We start from the raw sequence: 23,461 nt of genomic DNA on the forward strand, positions 1-23,461 counted from the left end.
GTCTGGGCAGCTGCAGACCCCAGAAATCTCAAGGAGTTGAAGTGCTTGGGAGTAAATTGGAAAGTAGACCCTTGTACTTAAGTTGTGCCCAGTGAGACACTGGTTCAAAATTGTTGCAACAGTGAGCCATTAACTTTATGCTGGAAAAATTAAAAACTAGTTGCCTTGATCCTGAAATATGATACAAGCCATCTGCTCAGAGTGTGAGTAGTGATTGCCAGTAAGTAATTTGGTTACTTGTAAAACCAAACTGTGCCTTTGAACTATGTCGCTGCACTGGCACACTCATTTTGGGGAAAAGTAAGAGCTCCCATTACAGAGATTTTGCACAGAGATGCAAAAAATCCTGACTTCCCACAGGCCCAGGAACCCTGCAGCATAAACTGTATCACTGTACATGCTGAAAACCATTGCCCTGGCCACCCCGAATAGCCATGAGATTTGTAAACCCTGAAAGATGCTCAGTGTTCAATTTGATTTTGACAAGCTCCATAAAGCTCTCAGATTTTAGCTTCACTAGGAAGAGGGTGGTTCCACATGTAAGATTTCTGATTTAAACACATTTAGGAAGTAACTTTATTGCACACTTTATTAACTAGTCATTAAAATCTATTGGTTTTAATGGTTTTAATTAAAAGCTACTGGGTTTCTCCTGAAGGAAAACAAGCAATTCCTGAAAACTAAATGAATCAGATCTCTGTGTATTAGAACTGGAAATTCCACACCTTTCATGTAACAGTGAAATAGACATTTTATGGTAACTTTCTACCATATCACACTTACATCACAGAAAATTATATTCCCAAATTAACGTAGTCATTGATAGTTCAGGTTATATTACTGAAAATGCTAAAATATGTATTACAGAAACATAGCAAAACAGTAATAAAAATGCATCATTTTATTATTCTTTAATTATGTTGTAAATAATTTTATTTAGCCAGGTGATTCACAGTTTCATATTAAGTACATGCCAATACTTAACAATATTTTTAAAATTAAATGTTTGGCAGAAAGAAAGTGATAGTGTTTTATTAGAAATGATCATGGTTATGATTCTCATAATACTTTTTTCCTATATTCAAAGTAATTTTTTTACTTAAAAAAAAAAAAAAAAAACAACTCCACAGCTTAGATGTAGATTTTATTTTTTACTTTCTAATAAATCTCAATTCAGAAAGGTCTTCAGCACCTAAGGTAACCTAAACATTATTGACATATGCTATGGGCTTTGACAAGTAAAATGATGAGCTATTAAGTAACAGATACATTCTCTCTGAAGAGCACTTTATATGGTTTGGCTATCTTCCAAAGAAAAATCATGTAGCTTAGTTAACCCATGATACTGACATCTGCCTTTCACAGAAAGCCAAGGGAATCTTGTAAAGGTCACAGGGCTAACTGGCAGGGTAACTGATTAAGACAAGCCTCTTACACACTGTATTGCACACAACAATATACTGGGAAAAGAGGAGAAAAGCAGAGTAATTTCCCTTTCTGCTGTGTGCACACAGCTATGCTGCTTTCAGTGAGGACTGAATGGGAGTCTTAGGAAAAGGTGACCTCATATTGGCAAAATGAATTTTTGATATAAGCAGTGCTGACTTTTTTCGAACATAATATCTGGCAATGAAATGCAAAGTTACATGACATTTACATCACTCAATACTTAGAAAAGCCTTAATTAAAATTTAATACTTCAGATTTCTCATCAATTAGGAATAAAAGTCAGATAAACTCATGGAGAACTAAACACCTGGGTGAAGAGTGGGCAAAGTGGGGCACAGAGACTCCCCATCCTCTACTTTTCTGATTCTTATTCCTCAGCTTCAGAGCCCTCACAGATAACTTTCCCCATGATGTTCTATTATAGCTCAATTTCTGTGGCAGCACCTGTGTCTTACACTGGTACAGGTAAGGACAGCTTCAGGTCAGGCAAACATAAACATGGTACCTCAGCCACCAGCTCATGTGTGGAAAGAAACCCAGAGGGAGATGATGAGTATAGTGAGGGTTTCATCCTGTCCATAAGAAAATGAAATGGATGACTTGGTATGCCCTCTTCCTGCACAAGGCATACCCAGTTACTAAGCCTTGCACAAAGATAATGAACCTCACAATTCCTTTTGACCAATGACTTTTAGTCAGAGAAACAGACTAAACAGAACAAGTCTTGCTTTTCATCATACTCACAATGACCTCAAGGTACTTTTCTAGACAGAAAGATCAATATGATCTTGGACCTCACATCTCTCTGTAACCAACGGGTAACATCAAGAGGCATGAAGAGTGGCAAATATGCAATACCCTGTAGTATTTTGTACTATTCCTCCCTACTCTTTCTTTATTCTATCACAATAAACAAAAAGTTCAAATCCTTGAGCCAGTAGAAGGCCCAGTATTTTAGTTTTAAAACAATGCACATTGTGCAACTTCCATTGACCCAATGGTAACACCAAGTAATAACAGCATGAAAAAATTCAGGAAAAAGGTTTTTTATCCTTTAACCTGCAAGTATTTTATGAATTCCCGTGATGAAAGACAAGGAAAAGGCAAACAGCATTTGTGCAAAAAGAATCTGAAGATGCATGTTCATTTTTTTCTACTAAAACTGAAAACTTCTTATGAATTTTTTATATTAGTATAGTAATAGAAAGCAGTGTGACACCTTCTGAAAAGGGAAGAAACAGCCCAGTCCCTGAGGACAAAACTTCCTGAAGAGAAATTGATATTACATACAGTAGAATGTCTTTTACAAAGAAAGAAGCTATTGGTTACAGTTCCATTTTTGGAACAAGAAGGAAAATGTTGGTTTAATAAAACCTAAAGTATTAAATACTATAATATTATTTTCATCAGTATGGGGCCTTTCCATATTAACTGCTTCAACTAATCAAATATTGCTCTGCAGACACATATTTTTTCACTAGTTATTTTAATTATATAGTCTGCTGGAAATGTGAGCTGAGCCTGGCATTTCCATGTGCCAACTTGTTTGTTTTTATAATTCTGCATTTAATGAGAGAATAAAACAAAGATACGGGTTTCTAAGCATTAGTTTGCATGACTCACCAGGCACAGTGCAATTTGCAGTAGTCTGGGCTGCTTGACACTGTTAAGAGGTGTGGTGGTTCAACCAGTAGGAAAGAAAAAAATATTTTGTCTTGAGGAAATCACAGAAAAATATACAAGTTTGGTTTTTTTTAATTTTGAACATTAACATTTTGCCATTACTTGGGGATGGAAGACCTAAACAGGATTGAAACAACAGAAAAGAAAAGAAACAAAAAACCTGGCCCTTTAGGAGACAACACCGACAGAGGAGGTGTGATATCTCCAACACTCATACAGCCTGATGCAGAGACATAACCAGAATAGGAGTAGAAGAAATCTACAGCCAGAATTATTTCAAAGACAATAGTCAGGGGAAGAGCAGTGTTTTACTTGCTGTTTTCCTGAGACTGAGCCATTATCTGTCAGGACTGCCAAAGTCCATAAGCCCATGGTAAGTTGAGGAAAAGCCAAGACTGCAGTGCCCTGCTATCACGGAATCCTCTCACTACCAGCAAGCTCTAAGAAACAGGTTTATGGCCCCTGTTTTTAGGTTGCTGATATCAGTTCCAGTCCTGAGAGTTTATTATGTTGCCATACATTTTTAGCATGCTAAATGAAAGCTGATCTCTCCAAACAAGTGAGTCTAGCTTATCTCAGAGCAATAGTGGTTGGAGTCCAGAAATCACTAAAAAGATTACCTGGTTTCCAAAGAAGTTCTCTAACTTAGTGTTTGGAATTTACTGTTTTCTAAAAATGTAAATTGATGAATTTTTTAAGTAAATATTTAAAGTAACTATTGTGGATATTTATAAAAAACAGCACTTTATTGACTAGAATGGGACTGAAGGAAAAAAGACCTGTAGTCTGAAAGTTATTAAGTTATAAAACTTTGCTTATTTGCAGTTTTGGTCCTGCTTATTTGCTTTCAATTCTAAGGGGCAACCTTGATTGTACTATATTTTCAGACATATTCTATGCACAATATAAGAGAAAAAACGTACATTTATATGAAAACAGTGATCAACTCTAAGATTTTCGATAGCTCAGAATAGAAGATAAATACAGAGAACAGTAAAAAATCATGTCATTTGAGTGAAGCCACAAATCTAACATAATCACATAATGTGCCTTTCAAGGATGTAATACTAATGCTGAATGAATACACTAATGATGCATATTCTCTACAACTCTACTATTTACTGAAAAAGGTATAATTCAGTATTTTTCAACAGGGCTAAATTCCCTAGGTACAGAAATGCCCCGTTGATTTCAGTGTCATATGAATTAGTAGAGTAAGATTGGTCAGCTATCAAAGGGCAATAAAACTAAATGGAAAGAAAAACTGAAAAGTGAAGTTTTAAATCGAGAAAACTGTACATTTAGTGATCAAGGAAAATAAGCTAGAGATGTACTTTTTATTATTCAATTTGGGCAAATAACTCTTTTTGATGACTAGAAATTAGAATGTGTCTGTTTGGGGATTTAGATTTCTGTCTTAATTCGGGATTCTGTGTTTCCAGACTTCTACTCATAAATTTTCAAATTATGGAGGAATTAATCTCTAGTTTACAAAGCATTTCTAGAAGAAAACTGGAAAAATCACAGTAAAGAAGTAGATCCACTAGTGTTGCTCAATCTTCAGCAGTTAGAGAATATTTGTCCAGAGCCTCACTAATAAAAGGGAGAAAGGACCATGAATAGATTTTGACTCACCCAGGAAGAGCTTTTTTGCCTACTGGAATTTTGAGGAGGCAAAACTAGTAATAATAAAAACCCAGTACAAACAACCAAACCAACAAAAATAGAAGGCTCCTTTCAGTTTTGGAATGTCAGAAGTGTAAGGCAAAATATTAAAGATTTCCTCAGGTATCTCAGAGCTGCAGGGGAAGCCTTTAGATGGCCCTACTATCAAAAGAGGAGTCCTGTAAAGAAAGCGCATTTATTTTTCCTGGGTTTCAGGATTATTGAGCTGAAGATACTCCTGGTTCTCTTCAAAAGATAGCCTGCCCCTCAAACAGAATCACTTCAGAAATTTGCTGTCTCAAACCAAGATCACTTCCATTTCAGAAAAACAGAACTTTTCTTACAAACTCTGGACAGTCTAATAATGCACATTTCTGAGAAGTCACATATTATTTCTGAAGTCACATATGAATCCTCAGTTTCAAAAGTCTCTCTACACAGAGATCAAGCTCTATTAAATAGCACCAGCTAGAAAGTTTGTATTTTATGAAAATTCAATTCCTGTCTCATAGCAGCAAGCAACACACTGTGCCAAATGGATACAGACTTCCAACAGAAGAGAAGAATATGCACTTTTATCTCTTCATAGGCCAGAATAAGCATTATTATCTTTTTCTATTTATACTTTCTCCAAGGACTCCCAAATATTTCATTCATATCAGTTGTATGTTGAATATTTTTTCTCATGCATCTGCCATAAAGATCAAGCTATAGCATTCTACTTTCACCCATGTAATGCAACAAATCTTAACAACCTTTCCCTTCGCCTCACTTTTGGCAGAGTGCTCAGTCATGCTCCCTTTAATCTGTATAGAAGTCCATTAATGAGTATTCTAGTGCTTTTGTTTTGTTTTCTGTAAAGCACTAACACCAAGAGTTTTATAACTCCTATGCAACAAAGGTCAACAGTTTCACTCTCTCTTGCTGTGAAGTGGAATTAATTTAACTGAAAACTGCTCTAATCCAAAAAAGCTTCTCTTTTCTAAATACAACATCTCTTCACATCTGAATTTGGTAGCTATGCTTGTTTGGCAAGGCGTTCCCAAAGGAAAATTGTCTCTGAAAGCAAGAGGGATTATTATTATTGTTATGATATTGGAATTCTTGTTCATTTTGGAATGTCTTCTGACTGGAGAAAAGGATGAGCCTGACCTTTTCTTTTTTAGATTTATTTTGTGCAAGCTATTAACCAGTGAAAGTTACTACTGAAATATTTTTCTTTCTGAAAATAGTTCCTGAAAATGCTAACCAACTCCAAGTATCAGAAGTCACAAAATAAATAAACCAGATAAGCCAAATGTGATACGAATATTGTTCAGGGTGTCCAGCTATTTTTTTATTTGTTTTCTGAAAGTATAAAGGAAACTTCTCAAAGGAGTTTAACATCTGTATGCATCACTTAATTAAAAGAAACTAAGGGGAAATATTTTAATATGATAAATCCAGTATTGTGACTAGAATCTCTGAGAAGTCTTGTTTGACACAATCCATGATGGCTGGTTAATTTGATCATTACTTTATTAATAATATCGGAGGTAATGGTATGAAGCTGTCAAGACTAAAAGGACAAATGCTGTCAGGTGATGCAACAGCTTTGTTCACACACAATATTACACCTTCTTCACTCCTTCAGTAGGTTTCTCTCTCTTTCAAATAACTGCACAGCAAAAAATGTAGCACTGATACACTGCAGCTGCATTTGACACAAATGAGAGAAAACAGTTCTGTGCACAAGATTTGGATGTAATTTCCTGATGCAAATTCAAACTCCAGTTATTGCCAGCTTGCAAGTTAAAATTCAGATCCAGAATATTACTTATGGCATCTATGAAGCAATACAAAAATGTCTGGTTTGGACTTCTTATTTTTCTCTGTGCTTTTGCACTCCACCTAATAATCTTCCTCTAGTTCAGTTCTTAAGGAGAATATTAGTCACCTAACAAAAACAGTAGCAAAATAATTGCTTCTGGAGGAACCTCAACAGAATACTAGCATGAGTCTGTGCCTTCTGCTAAAGTGGTGACGACAAATAATCACACCAAACAAGCTTTTCATTTGTATCTCTTGGAATAATTAAATTCTGCTGTGCATTACTTTAAAACTAAACAGAGATATTTAATGTTGGCATCACTTCCATTGAAACCAAACACAAGTTATAGGCAATATATATTACACATATATGTCTTTGTATGTAGATATATATGCACATATCTAGAAATGGGTATGAATATATGCATATATACTCATATGTAGATACATATGTACACAGAATATATTTACATATCCATATATGGAAATAGATATACATCTAGATATATTCATATCTATACATACTATTCTACAAACATTAGTCTTTATGAACAATAACTTTATCTTGCAAATGCATTAGAAATTCAAAAGGTAAACACCTTTAGTTTTAATTTGTCCCAAATGTGTGCACATTTGTAATCAGATCAGCTTGGTTTCCAACAAGAGATAAATTACAAACTCATCTGAAAGGCTTCAGAACTGACATCTAAACATGTCAAGAAGTCTTGAGAAATCACTTTTTCCATGTAAGCATTACAGGTGCTGTATGCTTCTAAACATAATTTACATTATATAGTACAATGGATGTTCAGCCAGATGTTGTTACAAAGAATAGACAAAGGCTTTATTACTAATTACCATTTCTAATGGCATAAAACACTGCAGCAGGTGTCACGTTTTTATATCCCTTTGCTAGATGTCTGTGTGATCTATGGTTTGGTCCCACATTTTGAATATAAAGCGAACTACAGGTTCACCTTTTCTATTCAGGACAAACAGCATGTTTTGGTTTTGTCTTGCTTTTTCTTGGTGGAACTTTGTTATATGTGGACTTTCATTCCATGATTGCTGCACGTTGAGCCTAATCTGGAATCCTAATCCACCAAAAGTGCTCCTGTCACCATTCTCAGATAAAACTGTTGCAGTTCATAAGCAGATTGACAGCAACTTTAGGACACAGTCAGGTTTAATTTGCACACTGATGCAAACTCAGGTATAGGCATTCATAACTTACTGCAGTAAACTGCAGAGATTACAACAAAAAAAAGGCAAACATCTGGAGAAAATAAAATTTTCTCATAGGTGGCATGGATAGTATGAAACTGTGCTCAGATATAAATTCCTGTACCTATATGATGTATTGTTCTTTTTATTGGAAGTCTGATGGCATAAACTTGTTCACTCTGCCACAACATGCCTGTGTCCATTCATGTTTATGTACATAAATGTTGCTGGTATAGCAGCAAAAAATAGACATATTAAAAGATCACACTCTGAGGAGTAAATTCTTTTCTTCTAAAATAAGCAATTAGGCATTGGGGTTTTGTAAAATTCTGTGTTTTCCTTTATAGATGACACACCAAAACACATGTTATTACAGTCTAGAAATACAAAATTTATAGTTCAGTGCAGGTTAGCAGACTAGAGACTAGAAGTCACTCATGGTTTTCTAGCCAAGCTTTCAGAATGAATAATTTCAACAGCTTCTTAGAGGGAAATCATTTGGGGTGCCCCAAGACTAACCTGTTCCAAGACAAATTCATTATTGTATTCAAAAACTGTTCAAATACTTTGTTGCAGCATTCCACCAAGTTCTAATCATATCACTTCATTATCATCTGTACTGCAACATGAATTGGAAAATTAAATGAACTTTTACTCTATTCAAAATAGATGCAGTTACTGGGAAAAGCTGATAAAACTAAAGAGTTTGTGTAGTACCAAGAAACGTCTAAAAAAAGATTTTCATATTTATCTGAAGGACCTCAGTTCATTAACATTCACACTAACTACAGTTGAAAGGGCTTTACAGAAAGAGCTAACAAGATATTGTTGCACTTTTAACCACAGAAAGATAGGACAGTGACTAGAATCTTCATGTGCAAGAAAACAGGTTTTTATCTTTGGCCATATCTTTTGCCCCTTTTTACTTATAAATTACTTAAGACTATCATATACATATCATATACATGTTCTTTCTATCCAGCCTGGAAAAAAAAAAAAAGAAATATGCTTTGCTTTGCTCCTCTCATTTTCTCACCATCCTGTCATTAACCACCTGACAGTGTACACTGGGGGAGCGCTAATAAGAAAAGTATGCAGTGGCTTTATGCTAGCATTAAACATGTTTGCATTTAATTTCTTTCCCTGTACAGAAAAGAGGTGATTTTTTTTCAGTGTTATAGCTACACACAGACTAGTGAGAGCTCAGTGTATTGCAATAATTTTTATTGGATGTTTCGAAGTTTTTTAGCCTAGGAATTTGTAGGAGTATAGGTTACCACATTTTCTCCCACATTTCAGCTGTAGGAGTAGATATTATTTTATTATGCACAGGGGTTTTACTTATGGTACTTCTATGTGCTGGAGGTTGCCGGACAAGTCAAATGTTTTCTGTCTCCCAGAAATTCTGCAGTATTGTGTATACAGTTTTAAGACATTATTTAACTGGGGTTCTGCAAAGGCTAAGACCAACTGTTTTGAGAAAATCACATAATAACAAAATTAAATATTTACTCAACAGATTTCTTGTGATTGAAAGAGATAATGCCAATGTATTTTAATGCAATGCTGTTGCTTGGAGATAGGTTTAAATAGCAATAGTTTTCCAGCGTATATTCTTATATCTCTTCAATTTCTATAATCATAAAATGTAGTTATCAGCTCATAAGAATTAAACTCTGATCAACAGTTTTGACACTGTTAGTTACACTGTGCAGCCTTACAGCCTCACTTGCCACTCATCAGGCACTCAGACACTTTAGAGATAACAGCGTGTGGCTGCTTCACCACCGTGGAATAAGGATCAAGTTATGCTTCCTCAGAATCAATGAAGACAAGTTTGAGGATAAGATGACCAAGGAAAAACTCTGTAACCAAGATTTCAGAATTTTTTTTTTTTTTTTTTTACCTCTTCTGTTCTGCATAACACCATCCCTGAGAGGCCCCTGAGTATTGTGGGAATGGATGCACTTGTGTGCCTTCCTCTGCCAAGATTATTGTAATGAAAGATCCCTCAAATGGGTGAATGGAAGTGCTGCTTCTTCACCTCTCCTTTGCTGCGTTATTGTTTTGCTAAGACACTGTCTAGGCATGATCATTAGCATTGTCTAAAATGGACAAGTCACACTTAAAAAAGCAGAGGTATAAATGGCAACATAAGGAAAAGAAAACAGAGTATCTCTTCTAACTTCCTCAAAAGGATCAGAAAAGAAATGTCCTGTCCTCAGAAATGCTTTCAAGGCAAAAGGAGCTCTGTTCAATTCAGGACCTCTGCAACATTCCCCCTTTGTCATATGCAACAATGAGCCAGTCCAACAGAGATGGAAGGAATCACAATGACAAGTGAATAAGGGAAATATTGCTGAACTAGAAAAATTCAATACAAGAGTTAGACTATGTAAAGATAAGATAGAGGAGAAAACAACAGTTTGCAGATTACATCATTTGTCTTCTACTGTTTGTTGCTTTTTTTTTTCCTTTCCTTTTACTTGCAGCTGTGTCTGTTTTCCTATTTTTACTCAAGCCTTTCAGTCAATCATAGCAGAGTCTCAAACAGATGTGCAGAGCAATAATACGATAGTAAAATTTTACAAGCATGGTTCATTTTTGGTTTGCAATTTTTAGATGAAGAAAAGTCTTGTGTATTTACAGAAAATATGGCACACGTCTTGTCAAGAAGTATAAAAATGCATTCTGTTTTGCTTGAAGAAGAATTATGCATAGACTTCACAATTTGCCCATCTCAGTTCACAACAGCTACAGTATTTAAGGCCATTCTTGTGGAATATCTTTTAATGAGACTATGAGATAAAGAAAGATATTATCAGGTCAAAATCTGTTGTTGCTCATTCCTCTTCAACAATATTTTCTCCCAGTACCTATTTGGAAGAGAAATTGGAACAGAAATTGATATATGCCCTTAACAATAGAAGGACTTAGAGCTGGTTGAATAGCAGAAATCTCATTTGTGAGTAAAAGGGTTGAGTTAGATTTCCTGTGACTCCTGTGATCATACCCTGAATGATTGCAAAGACTGGACATATATATACAATACATTGGTGAAAATCTTCACAGACCTCAAAGACTTCACTGGCATCACTGGAAAAACAGGTCTGTGCTGGGTGAGACCAAGGTCAGGCTATCCTAGTACCCTTTATTTAACCATAAGAAACAGTAAGCATCTATATGGGGAAGCATAAAAATGATCCAAGTCTATATGATGCTTTTGTCTATTACTTTGAATTCTAACTGGTTTTGGGCGAGTTATTTTGTGAATTGTTTGTTTCTTCTACACAACTCAAGATCCTGAAGGATTCAAGGACCTTTTCTTGTCTCTACTTGAACTTTCACTGCTCAGCTGTGAAGGTAAAATAACCCCATTGTTGGTTTTTTTGGGAACCTTTTTCCTACTGGCTTTGTTTGATTGCCTTCCATCAGATGTTTGATGGCCTTTCACCAGATGTGATTATTTTTCTCTAATTTTACACGTCAGTTATTTGTTAAGTAATAAGAAATTGAAGGAATGCTTTATGACCCAGGTAGATAATCACACAACAAAAGTAAACAGTGGAATGTTGTGCTAAAAAGATCAGTCTCCAAATAATATTCTTAATATTTTTGAAGAAGAATGTAGCTGTTTCACACATAGTGGAAAAAAGTGACGACGCTGTGGTAAACATCTGTGATGAATATATCAGATGGTACAGATCAGCAACAAAATTATGATGAACCTTCACATGAACCTCATGCCAGCCTCAATGTGAAGTTAAAGAAGTGAAAGGAACAGAAGGGGGATTTAATCATATCCCTTCTTATTCCTCAGTCTTGAATTTCTGTGTTATTGTTGCATGAGCCTATCACCAGCTGCTGTCAATTAAAATATTTTATAGCCATCTAGAATTTTAAAAATGCCAAGGTTCAAATGATGACTAAACAAAAAGAAAATAAAACTATGTAAAAATGATGATAATGTGTTTTCACAGACATTTTCTTCAAAATGAAAATAATTTTAAGCAAATAGTTTTTCAGGAAGATTTAAAGCTAACCAGACCATACAGATATTTCTGAGGAGTTTAAACCACATCTCATAATACCAAAATCATACTCAGAATTTACAAATATTTGAAAAAAAAATATTTCTTGTGTTTTGATTTGTTAGAAAAAAACATCTAACACATTGAACATAAGAAGATTGATAATAATTACTATAGTGCACAGATAAGAAAAGAAAAACAATCCATCATTTCATGTCACAGTGGATATGTGGATTTCTGGATGGAGCATTCTCTGAAAACACAATAGCAATATAATTCTAGAAGTCATGTAATAGCACAATATCAGTAAGGATAATAAACTTTCTTATCTGTTTTGGAGAATAGAAATATCTTGTATTCATATTTTTAAAAATAATCAAATTATTACATGAACCAGAAATTAGGAGATTTAAGCACTGAAAGTTGGGGAGTATATGCAAGAGTTCATATCTGTGAAGGTGCGAACGGTACAATAAACCATCAGTAAAAATTTGAATGAAAAATATAACTGCCAAATTATGTTATGAAACAATACCTGCCCATTGATATTTGAATAGCAGATCACAATGTGAATAAATAAATGAAAAACAGTTAATTAAACACATTTCTGGAGAATTGATGTTTTTGGCTAATCCTTTGTCATGGCACAGATTGTTCACATGTTTCTCTCTTCAAGAAATAATGGTGTATAATTTTGGTGTCATTTGAGGAGGAAGGAGTGATTCTTCCTAAAAACTGAGCAGGATGATCCCTTGATCTCTAGTTACCTCCTCATTTTCATCTTGCATTGCCAGCAAAATGCCAGCTGCAAAACCTATTTTGCATCTAGTTGTGATTTCAGAATTAAATGCAATGCAATTAGTTCCTTTTATGTGTTTGGTAATCTTGTTAAGACAACTCATTAGGTATCTTGGCAATTGGAAATTACTAGGTTTCAGAACATGTGCATTTCCCTTGTGAATACCAATTATTCCTAAATGAGGCAATTGTTCTTTAAAGGAAAAGGAAAAGTGAGTCCCAAAAAGTTTTCTGAGTTTATATATTGCCTTGACTTTTAAAAAACTTCATCTAGATTTTAGTGCTTTCTCCATAAAATTCTAAGTATGTATAAATACAGTAATTCTAATTTCCTATCTAATTTTTCTTTATAATCATGACAAAAGTGTGGAAAAAATGTATAAATTGTTCATGTGAAACATAATTTTATCACTGAAATATGCAATATCTGATTAAATAATGTAGGTCGGATTTTTTAAATCCTACTTTTTTTAAACAGGAATATACTATTAGATTCATTAATTAATAATTTATGTACGTGCAGGAAAAGGCTATAATGCAAACCAGTTCATAGGAGGTAGCTATAGCTGCAAAAAACCCCAGTCTATATAATATTTTAATATTCAACTTACTAATTTCCAAAGTCTTAGGCAACATCAGTGCATTGTCACCACACAGTTCATTTCCTATCCCTTTCTCACAGCCATGAAGTCAGAAAGAAACCAAAATTCTGCCAACTGCTCAAAGATTTGAGGACTATGCTACAGTGTATTCTACACATGCATCTGTCCCAGCTTCTTTCCTCACTAAGAAAAGAAGCCTGCTGAAAAGAATTTAGCACATTTAAAATCTTCAGTAAATATGACAGGAAAACCAAGAAATTGGAGACTTAAAAAAACATTTTAAATTTCAGTGCTAATAGAAGAACAATAAAAGCTATGAAAAAAACCCATGAAGCTGTCATTTTTTAATTTTAAATATTTTACTTTGCTATTTTTAAGCATCCTTTTATGAAATAATGAAATCAAATGGGTAGAGGGACAGTGACCAAGAAGCAAGGGAGTTCTCAGAAAGACAAACTTAAGTCACACCAGATCAATTTTCCTTTCAAAAGAAAATATTGCTGATTCCATAAAGCCTGTATTGGGAATGATGAGGGAATCCAACCTGAAAGCCAACATTACAGAAAACAGGAAGATATTTTAAGAGTATTTCTTTTAGAAATGCAAACAAAATTTTGTGGATATCCGTGTGAACCATGACCAATACACTTTCAAAATCACTACAATGTAAGACTAAGGAAAAAATATGCATAGCCATAAAGGTGGTTACTAGGAAGCTGTGAAGACAAAAATGCTTTAATACTTAGCACTCATATTAAAGGAGCATATGCTGCAATCATTGAAACAGGAAGGTTTGCTAAGAGATGAAGAGGGTTTTAATTACATATAGCAAGTGAGCAGCAAAAAACTTTATAGTTTTGGGGAAACACACTGCTGTCCTATTTTCCCACTTTTGACCGGCTACACCTTTTCTTCACAAGTCTCACCTCATTTGGCTTTATTTGCTCCTTCCCAGTTCACATTAAGAGCTTGAAAACTGACATTACTGCCATAGCCACAAGGTATCAATCTAACCAGCGATATCCTAATATGAGGCATCTACAACCTCTCTGGGCAACCAGCTCCTGCACCACACTCATCATAAAAAAAATCTTTATTATATCTAGTCTGAATCTGTCCTCTTTTAGTGTAACACTATTACTTGTCACTAAAAATCTTGATATACTGTGAGCAGATGAACCCCAAATCAGTCATGTTGTGTCCCCACTGTTAACAGTCACGGGGAAAAAGAAGTTATGATAAGAAGAACCTGGAAGACTGGAGCAACTCTCCTGCCACATCACAGGCCTTAGACTGTGCTTGTTCAAGTGGCAAATAGACACTCACAAGATGGCCAAGGCTGTAACTTCAGAATAGGCGGTGGAGTCATCAAGTTTGCGGATGACACCAAACTGGGAAGAGCCGTGAACACACTTGAGGACAGGGCTGCCATCCAGATGGACCTACACAGGCTGGGGGAATGGGTTGGCAGGGGCTTGACAAAAATGGGTGAGGAGAAATGCCAAGCCCTGCACCCAGGAGAGGCAGAGCCCCTGGGATGGTACAGGCTGGGGGCTGCCTGGCTGAGGCCAGCTTGGCTGCAAAAGCAGCAGGTCAGGCAGAGAAACAGGCCAGCGATGTTCCGTGTTGTATGGACAGAGGCACAGCCAGCAGCTGCAGAGGAATGAGCATCCCCTCCTACTCAACACTCATTAGTGTAGACACAGCCTGGAGAATGGATGGCTCAGGAAGACCTGCACCATTTTGTTAGGATGCTAAGTCTTAATTGAGCATTTAGCTGAAATAGTCAACAGACTAAATCTGGTTTAACATACTAAGCCCAGTATCTATATTCAATTTTTCTTCCAAATGACAATTAATAAGGTAGGTTTAACTAATAATTTTAATTCTGAAAGTTCTCTTTGAGTGGTGAGGATCAAATTGGTTCCTGAAAATAGCACTTCACCCTGGAACCCAAATATCTCCCGTTGGGCTTTTTCTCTGTGGCTTTACTAGTTTGCTCGTCAACTAGCAGGGGAATCACAATCTGCTCTGCTTAACATCTACTCAATAAAATGTCCTATGTGTTCAAAATTGAGTTTGAAGAAAGAGCAATGTGACTTCTCCAGAAGATTAATGCATCAATGCATTGATAGCCTTGCAAGAAATAGAATATAAAATACACCAAAAACTTTATGCCCCGGTTTATCTGAGGAATCAGGTCATTGTTTTGCATTTACTTTCTCTTTCCCTGCTGTTCTGGCTGAAGTACAACTTGCCTGTGGATTATGAAACATAAGAATCTTAAATTGTTTTTCTCTGGGATAACAATGAGACATAGAATTTCTTTTTCTCTTATGTGTTTGCTATTTCAGTCTCTCCAGTTGAATTCATTATGGTTAAAGCAGTGCTGTTCTTGCTTTGGTGACAGAAGTAAGGAGTCTAATTCTTTTTTTTTTTGTTGTTGCAGAAAAGGAAGTAGTAGCCACAAAAATTTTTAAGATCAAAAGTAATCAGAAATGGTGCATAAGGATACATGACTAATGCCATAATATAGTACAAACTTACATGGCAAAAATTATACATGTGAGCTCTGTTCTTCCTGTCTTCTCTTCTGCTACCTAATCTGCACTCTGTTTTCCTTTCACAGAGCTTTTGAGAATCACTACCAATCTGTCACCATTGCAAGGCCATTTTCATAAACATCTGTGAAAGAAAAAAAGTCTTTGAATATGGGGAATATTTGAACTCATAAGAAAAAAGCTTTAAGAGTAAAAAACTGGAATTTTGAAGTTGGAGTTCAGGTTAGACATAAATTGCAGAGTCTTAATCCTTTATCAAAAGTTATACTGACCTTTTCAGACCAAGATGGATTTTTATATTTAAGCAAATAGAATAGCAAAGTTATTGTTCATTTGCATATAAAGGAAGTTTGGCCATGTTATGGTATTTCCCATAAATGCTTAAATGAAAAACCATACATTCATCTGGCCAGGCACTATGATCCCAGTGTCAAGAAGCTTCACAGCTTTAAATAAGGGTTGATATGTGGTATGTATCAGCAAATCTCAGTAGATCACTGCTGTCTCATAGATGTATGATATAAATGATATAATGTGGCTTCAAAGCCCATATTGCTTTGATTTTTTTGAAATTTCTCTCTTCCATAAAGGCTTTTTTGTCATTCATTAAACAGTGCTAACCTCTATTACTGCAATGTAGCTGGTGAAATACAGTGGCTAATGTGCATTGCTCCAAAACAAAGCTAATGGTTTTCATTCTTTTATGAGTGGCAAAACCCTTTAATCCACAAAAATAGAAATGTAATAGAAATCTTTTCATAAAAAATATACTGTTGAAGAGTATGTTTTTGAATAAAAAAGGTATAAATTAAAATAAAATCAATGGAGTTTTTAAATCATTGTGAATGGAATCTTTCATAAGAAGAAACCATTCTGGACAGAATTTTTCAATTTTTACTTTCAAAGGTTCAGAAAAAAAGGTTGAAAAGTTTTGAACAAAGCAAAACCTTTCTATTCATTGTTGAACTGATGAAATTTTGCTTAGTCTCAAGCTGCATAGATCAGTAGGATACACAGCCTATGCCCACTGCGTTTGAAGACAGTTCTCCATGTGCCAAAACATGTCTCCCACACATTTGATCATTTGGAAATGGCAAAGTAAAAGAAAAAGAGGAAGATGGATGTATCTCTCACAGATCTGCTCTGAAAAGCAGCACTCCTTTGTCATACAGATATATCCAAAAATGTTTTATGAGTGTGGGATGTCGGGATCATGTTCTGGCTGTGCTGTTGAAGATACAAATTCATTTATGGTCTATCATTTTGTATTGTCTGCAGTACTGACTGCTTTTTTTCCCAAGTGTGCTTACTTCTGCCAGAACCAGATTTACAGTAATAAAAACTTAACACATACTTTCCAATAAGGTGCTCATAAAACCTCTAATTAAGTCATTCCTATTTTGCCACTTCCACTAGTCTATAACTGACTGTTTCAATATCATCAGCTTTAGTTTTTTGACTAGTCTTTTTTGCAGCCATGTGTATTGATGTCAAAAAAATTATCAGTAATGCATTTCATCTCTCTCCAGTATCTTTTGTGAGGCTGGATCTGAGAAAAAACTTGAAATATTTTTGTGCCAACCTAATTGACCTGAATGCCTCATGCACCACCAACTGGTTAAATAAGCTCATGATGCAACTGGACCTAAATATAATGTCTGAGAAAATTAGTCACAAGTCTTAATTTACTGATAATTTTGCAAAAATGGTGGAAGGTATGTTGCATGAAACTATGCCTCACTGACTTTTAATATGCAATGACTTTTTTTAACCCAGACAGAAATTGTGTGCTCTACCAACAGTGGAACAATCCACTCAGTGCAGAATCAGATTGAATGAAATGAGTGTGATGCTTATAAACTTTGTTCAGTCTAACTATACTTTAAATGACTCAACTAAAATTTGCATCCATACCTGGGAATATACATCCCTGTCATTAAATGTGCTCAGGAAGCTAAAGCAGATTTTTTTATAATTATTAAGCATTTAGTAGCATTGATTTTTATAGCTTGTTTTTTTAACTCCTTATCAGTATTGAGCAGATGGGACATAACTATGAAAAATTGTATTTTAAATGTGATTACTATACTTGAATTATATTTGAAAAATTTTGTTCAGTGAAGCATTGACAAATATAATTTTACTTCCAGATGGAGCTTCAAAGGTATTTTTTCTGTTTAGCACAATGATATTTAAATAATGTTTCTATCTCATAAGAGAAAACAGAAAAATAAAAACTATATAAAATAAAATATATAGTGTTTTAGAAAAAGCTCTGCCTAAGATGTCATTTTGCAATGAAATGTTTCATTGATTCTCTATTTAGTGTTTAGCAAATCCTTTTCTAACACCAGCCTTAACAATTTTGTACGAAGAATGATTTTTGATTGAAATTTTGGATTACAACACAGAAATACAGTTTGTCCACTGCAATTTTTATACTTTAAGCATAATCTTTTCATATTAAATGTCCTTCTGTACTTTTTGATTTTTAGTCTGGGGAGGGGAGATGCAGATTTTCTGCCTAACCTACATTTGTTGAAAAATCATGTATAAGTAGGAAGGGAATCAATAAGAATTGGACCAGAGGTTACAGATTGGAACCTCTGGACATAAATTCACACAGGAGATGTCTGCGTAAGTGGGACTGAGGTGCTACATTGCAGCCAACTTCCAGTTACTTGTCCTTTAAGAACTTATTCTGTTTATTCATAAATCTTCAGGGAAAAATGTTCTTCACTGAGGAGGAAATCAAGCCCTGGAACACTAATGTAAATAGTAAAATGAGATTACTGGGACACGTGTGATATGTTTTAGAGCACAAACCATATGTTCCCCCATCTTGAATCTCAAATTCACCTACTGCCTTGTTAAAATACAAGGTGGTTTGTATTCCCTAGAATTCACTTCCAGTAGCTGCTGAAGCAAGTGTCTGTACATGGATTTAGTGTTCTTGCTTTTTGAGGGACAAGCACTGGCACATATTTAGTTTCTCTCTCTCCTTTAATCTCTTTTGCTGTTTCTTGAAATGTAAAGCTAAGCTCTAAAGGGCCCATTCATCATTGTCTCACAGTGCTGCAGCTGATCACACCTGTGTCTCACAGATATGAACTGTGACCAAATCAAAATAACACTGTTTCACACACTGCATCCGTGTAAGTGGGCAAAAAGGGAAAGATGAATTGTGCTTTGGTAGGATGACAATTTCATAATAATTCAGTAATGAAACATAAAAGGAGGGAAAATGAAAAAGGGAAATGAAAAGGAAAAAGAAGGTAAACAAGAGAAAAGAAGGAAAAGGGGAAAGGGGAAAGGGGAAAGGGGAAAGGGGAAAGGGAAAGGGAAAGGGAAAAGAGGGAAGAGGGGAAAGGGGAAAGGAGAAAGGGGAAAGGGAAAGGGAAGGGGAAGGGAAAGGGGAAAGGAAAGGGAAAGGGGAAGGGAAGGGAAAGGAAGGGAAGGGAAGGGAAGGGAAGGAAGGGAAGGGAAGGGAAGGGAAGGAAGGGAAGGAAGGAAGGAAGGAAGGGAAGGGAAGGAAGGGAAGGGAAGGGAAGGGAAGGGAAGGGAAGGGAAGGGAAGGGAAGGGAAGGGAAGGGAAGGGAAGGGAAGGGAAGGGAAGGGAAGGGAAGGGGAATTTCAATCTGATGACAAATGACTATTCTCAGACAATAAAATCATGAAATTATGGCTTTGGAGAAAGCTAGTAATAGGAGCTGTTGCAAAAGCTTGTTCTAGAGAGAGTGGCAATTTCTCAAGAAACCCAGAAGGAATTAAATCAAATGGAGGAGGAGAGCAATGAATCTTAACAGTTTAATTCTTCCTTTATAGAATGTAATTTCTATCCTTAATTTATATTCATTTTCCTCAGAGAGTATTGATAACAGCTAAGGTTTGATAAAAGACCCCAGAGGACTGTTACAAGCCTATATTTATCTGTAATTTTAAAACATATTCATATTTATAAGTTAATAAACATATTTGAAGCAAGCAGGTTATATAGACAGCTAGTTAATTTAAAGATTTTCTTATTGCTGATGTGTTCATCTGTTTTCCTCTCCTTTGGGACTTTTAGACTTGTCTCTTCTTATTAGGCCTCAAACATATGCAGACCCCCACAACAATTTAGGGGTTTGGTTTTTTGGGAGCAGGGTTTAGGTTTTCATTTGGTTGTTTGGTTTTATTTTTTTTTTTACTTTCCAGTTGTTTCCTAGTGTTCCAGGATGCAAATTGAAAGATCCATGTGGGAATGGAGAGTGAGAGACCCTTACATATAAATGCATTTTCTATCTTTCTGCATAAGAAATACCAGATTGATTTTCATGGGAGTAAAGATAGGGATAGTTCCGAGCTCAGCAGAAAGCTGTCAGGCTGCAGCTGAACACATACAGGGTTGTTGTCTTTAGGCCTTCTGCTGTTTATCCAGCGGGGAAGAATCCGATGTCCTTTTGTAGCATCATTATCGCTCACTGCAAAGTTGCTTCAAGGAATTACTGAGTACCAATGACTTGTATCAGGGTCTCATTAGTGCCCATTCCCTCATTCTTCATTCAAGGAGGGATTTCTGTGTCAACATTTCAAAGGGCTCGGACAAAACAATAAATCATCTCTTTATTCCTGACCCACCCGCATTGTTGTTGAGGAGGGGGAAAATGCTGTGTTATGCTGTTGGGCACTATATCTCAACAAAACCACAGTAAAAAACACCTTCCAAAGGATTTCTGTTTTTCTTGATGGGAAAACCTGTGTTTCAGAGCCCTCCCAGGATGTGATTTTTCACCATAAACAAAGTCTCCAGTCTGCTGTGCCTCTGCAGTTCTGCTTATTTTCAAAAAATACAGATTTCACAGACTCTGAAGGAGTTTCTGATGGAGAAGAGAGATAAGAAGGCAAAGTCTGGCTGTCACTTCACTGTAAAACCCTCGTCCTTGGAGAGCCCTTAACACTGCCAAGGTGCATATATGAGAGGTTAAGAGAAAGCCCAATTTTTATGTATAGAGCTATTCAGAACAGCAAAAGAAGGAGGTAGCTACACAATACCAGATCTGTCTATTCTTACACAGAAAATGAAGCACCAGCAAGGTTGTTTTAAAAGAAGGATGTGCAGCACAGCTGACACTTTGCCATTGCTCAGCAAAGAAAACCCTCTGTAAAAGAGAGCAATAGAGACTCTCCTTTGGCAGCTTTTTCTGCTGCTGCTGCTGCTGCTGCTGAAATGCTGAAAAAATGGAGATGAGAATAAAGGTATCTGAGCCACACAGGAATACTAAGGTGGTTGAAAACATGAAAGCTATATGCATGTGTGATCTTTTAGTCAGCAAGGCTGTTTTTCTAGGGCTGGTGAAGATACTTAAGAGACTGTCTCTTTGGCATCTTTTAAAAATGAAATCCAAAGGTTTTGTACATGCCAGAACTGACTCTGTAATATGCTTGACTTCAGAAATAGTTGAACATAGGGTACTCTTCTATTTTTTTTAAATAATTGAAGGAGTAAAAAGCAAGAAATAAACAGTGAGTTTTTATTTAGCTTTAAGAAACTGGTAGGGAGTTGAGAAGATTAGCTGGCATGTCCTGACAAAGCTGATTGACTACAAGGAGCTTCTTCCTACAGGTTCAGCAGTCTGGTAAGCCCCCATGCAAGTGATAAACTGGCATCAAGGGGATTTGCCGAGGTGTACTATAGGCAAATGGAGTCTATACTGTTTTAATAACGTTCAAGTTAGCAGCTTTATAAGTCACAGATCAATCAAAAGAGCTTAGGGGCCTTGTAAAAGTTACAGCCCAAAAGTAGCTAAAATATAATGAAAGAAAATGTAGTGTAAAGTTCAAAGTCACACAACAAAGTCCAGCCACACATTCAGTGAGATGCACACAGGGAAACAGTTTCTTATGGTTCAGCTGCTCATGTTCTACCACAGATGCTTATCAGTTCTTCTTTATGGTTTACTACACAGTGACTCAACTCAGAACAGCATTCGACTCAGACTCTGGATGAAAGATTAGACTCTAACCCAATAAAACTTTCTTCTAAAGACGCAGTTTACTGGTGCAGTGTCTATAAAGAGGCTTTTCTGCCTCACATTTTTCTGGTCCAATAGGAAAAATCTTTTTTTCTGCCAAAGGTTTAAACTTCCATGTTTAAACTTTCTTTAAGCCATTTAGCTCAGTCACACCCTTAATGCCCTTTTTTTCTCTAGCCATTATAAATTACAACCACATTATTCTAAACCAATTTTTTAAACACTGTTTTATATTCTTTGTGTTACAGCAGCTTTTGGAGATGTCAATCCAATGGCCTCAAAATTTGGTTTACAAACCAAACATATAAATGGAAAACACAAATAATTAAAGAGCCAGATTATAATAATTTTTGAGTGTTTATTTTAAGTAGTTTCAAAAGTATTTTCTGTATTCATAAACAAGGTATTAGTTAATGTGTAAAACTGTGGTAAAACCCAAAGTTATATTTTGTTTAGGCCTTAAGGAACTACTTTTTCCTTTTATTTGGTATCTTTAAACTATAATGACTTACTAAATGTCAGAGTAGACAGAATCAGGGAATATCTCAGTCAGCAGCTTCTAAATCAACAACTAATTAGAAAATTTAGAATGCATCTTATTTGCATGTGCAAATTTCAGCTACTGCAAATGTATTGGGGCTGTTCCAAAATCCTTTAAGCAGCAGTTGCTGCAGTTACAATCAATGGACAATTAATCTTCTATTACTGCTTTAATATTTAAATATCTAAAATATAAACCTAAACATATGGTAAAAAATCTTTAATAAAATTTATTTTAAAAATCTTTCCTATTAAACATTTTAGCATATAATATTAATGATGTCTTATAGCATTCTCAAATTTTTGAGTTTGGAAAGGGAAATAGGGTTGCTACTTCTATAATATAAAGCAAGATAATGAAATATTCTTTCTTCACTGAAGTTTCCACATTCTTAGAGCATGTTTTGTGATTTTTCTACATTTTCCATCATATAATAGATTACATACAAATACATTTAACACCACTGAAGTCAATTAATGAGACTGCTCTTTTGTCAGTTGACCTACAGACAAAACAAGTTCCAGCTTGATCCACATCAAATGCAAATATAAAAAAAGTGTTTTGTGAAGAGCCAGCCCAGATGCTGTTCATGGAGAGGGAAGAACTTGACATAGGTTTCTTCTCTGTCTGCTGAATCTCTCATCACTTTTTTGAGTTCTTGCTCTATCTACCCAGAATATTTTCTCTAAACTTGTCATGTACCTCTTCCTCCATGTGTTCAAGATCTTACCTCCACCCTTCCAATTTGTACTCATTCCTACACACTTAGTTTGCAGAGGCAAACATCCTTTATTTCTACATACATACTTCTCCAGAAACACTTGTAAGAAGTCAAATCCTTCCCTTTGCTACTGCAGCACCTGTAGGGAAAGCTTCATGAGGAAATTTGAGAAAACTGAAAAGAAAAAACAAAAAAAGAGAAAAATGTCTTAGAGAGGATCCTCACTGAAAATCATTTAATAAAAGAGTCCAATATTTTTAAAGTACATGTTCTCTTCCAAAAATCTCAGCTTTTCCATTCAAAAGAATATTTCCCACTTAAAATCAACTTGCACTTAAAAAAAAAAATCAAATAATTCCGTTT

The sequence above is a fragment of the Lichenostomus cassidix genome, chromosome 2, assembly GCF_008360975.1.
Source record: "Lichenostomus cassidix isolate B80296 chromosome 2, HeHo_3.0, whole genome shotgun sequence".
Lineage (NCBI taxonomy): Eukaryota > Metazoa > Chordata > Aves > Passeriformes > Meliphagidae > Lichenostomus > Lichenostomus cassidix.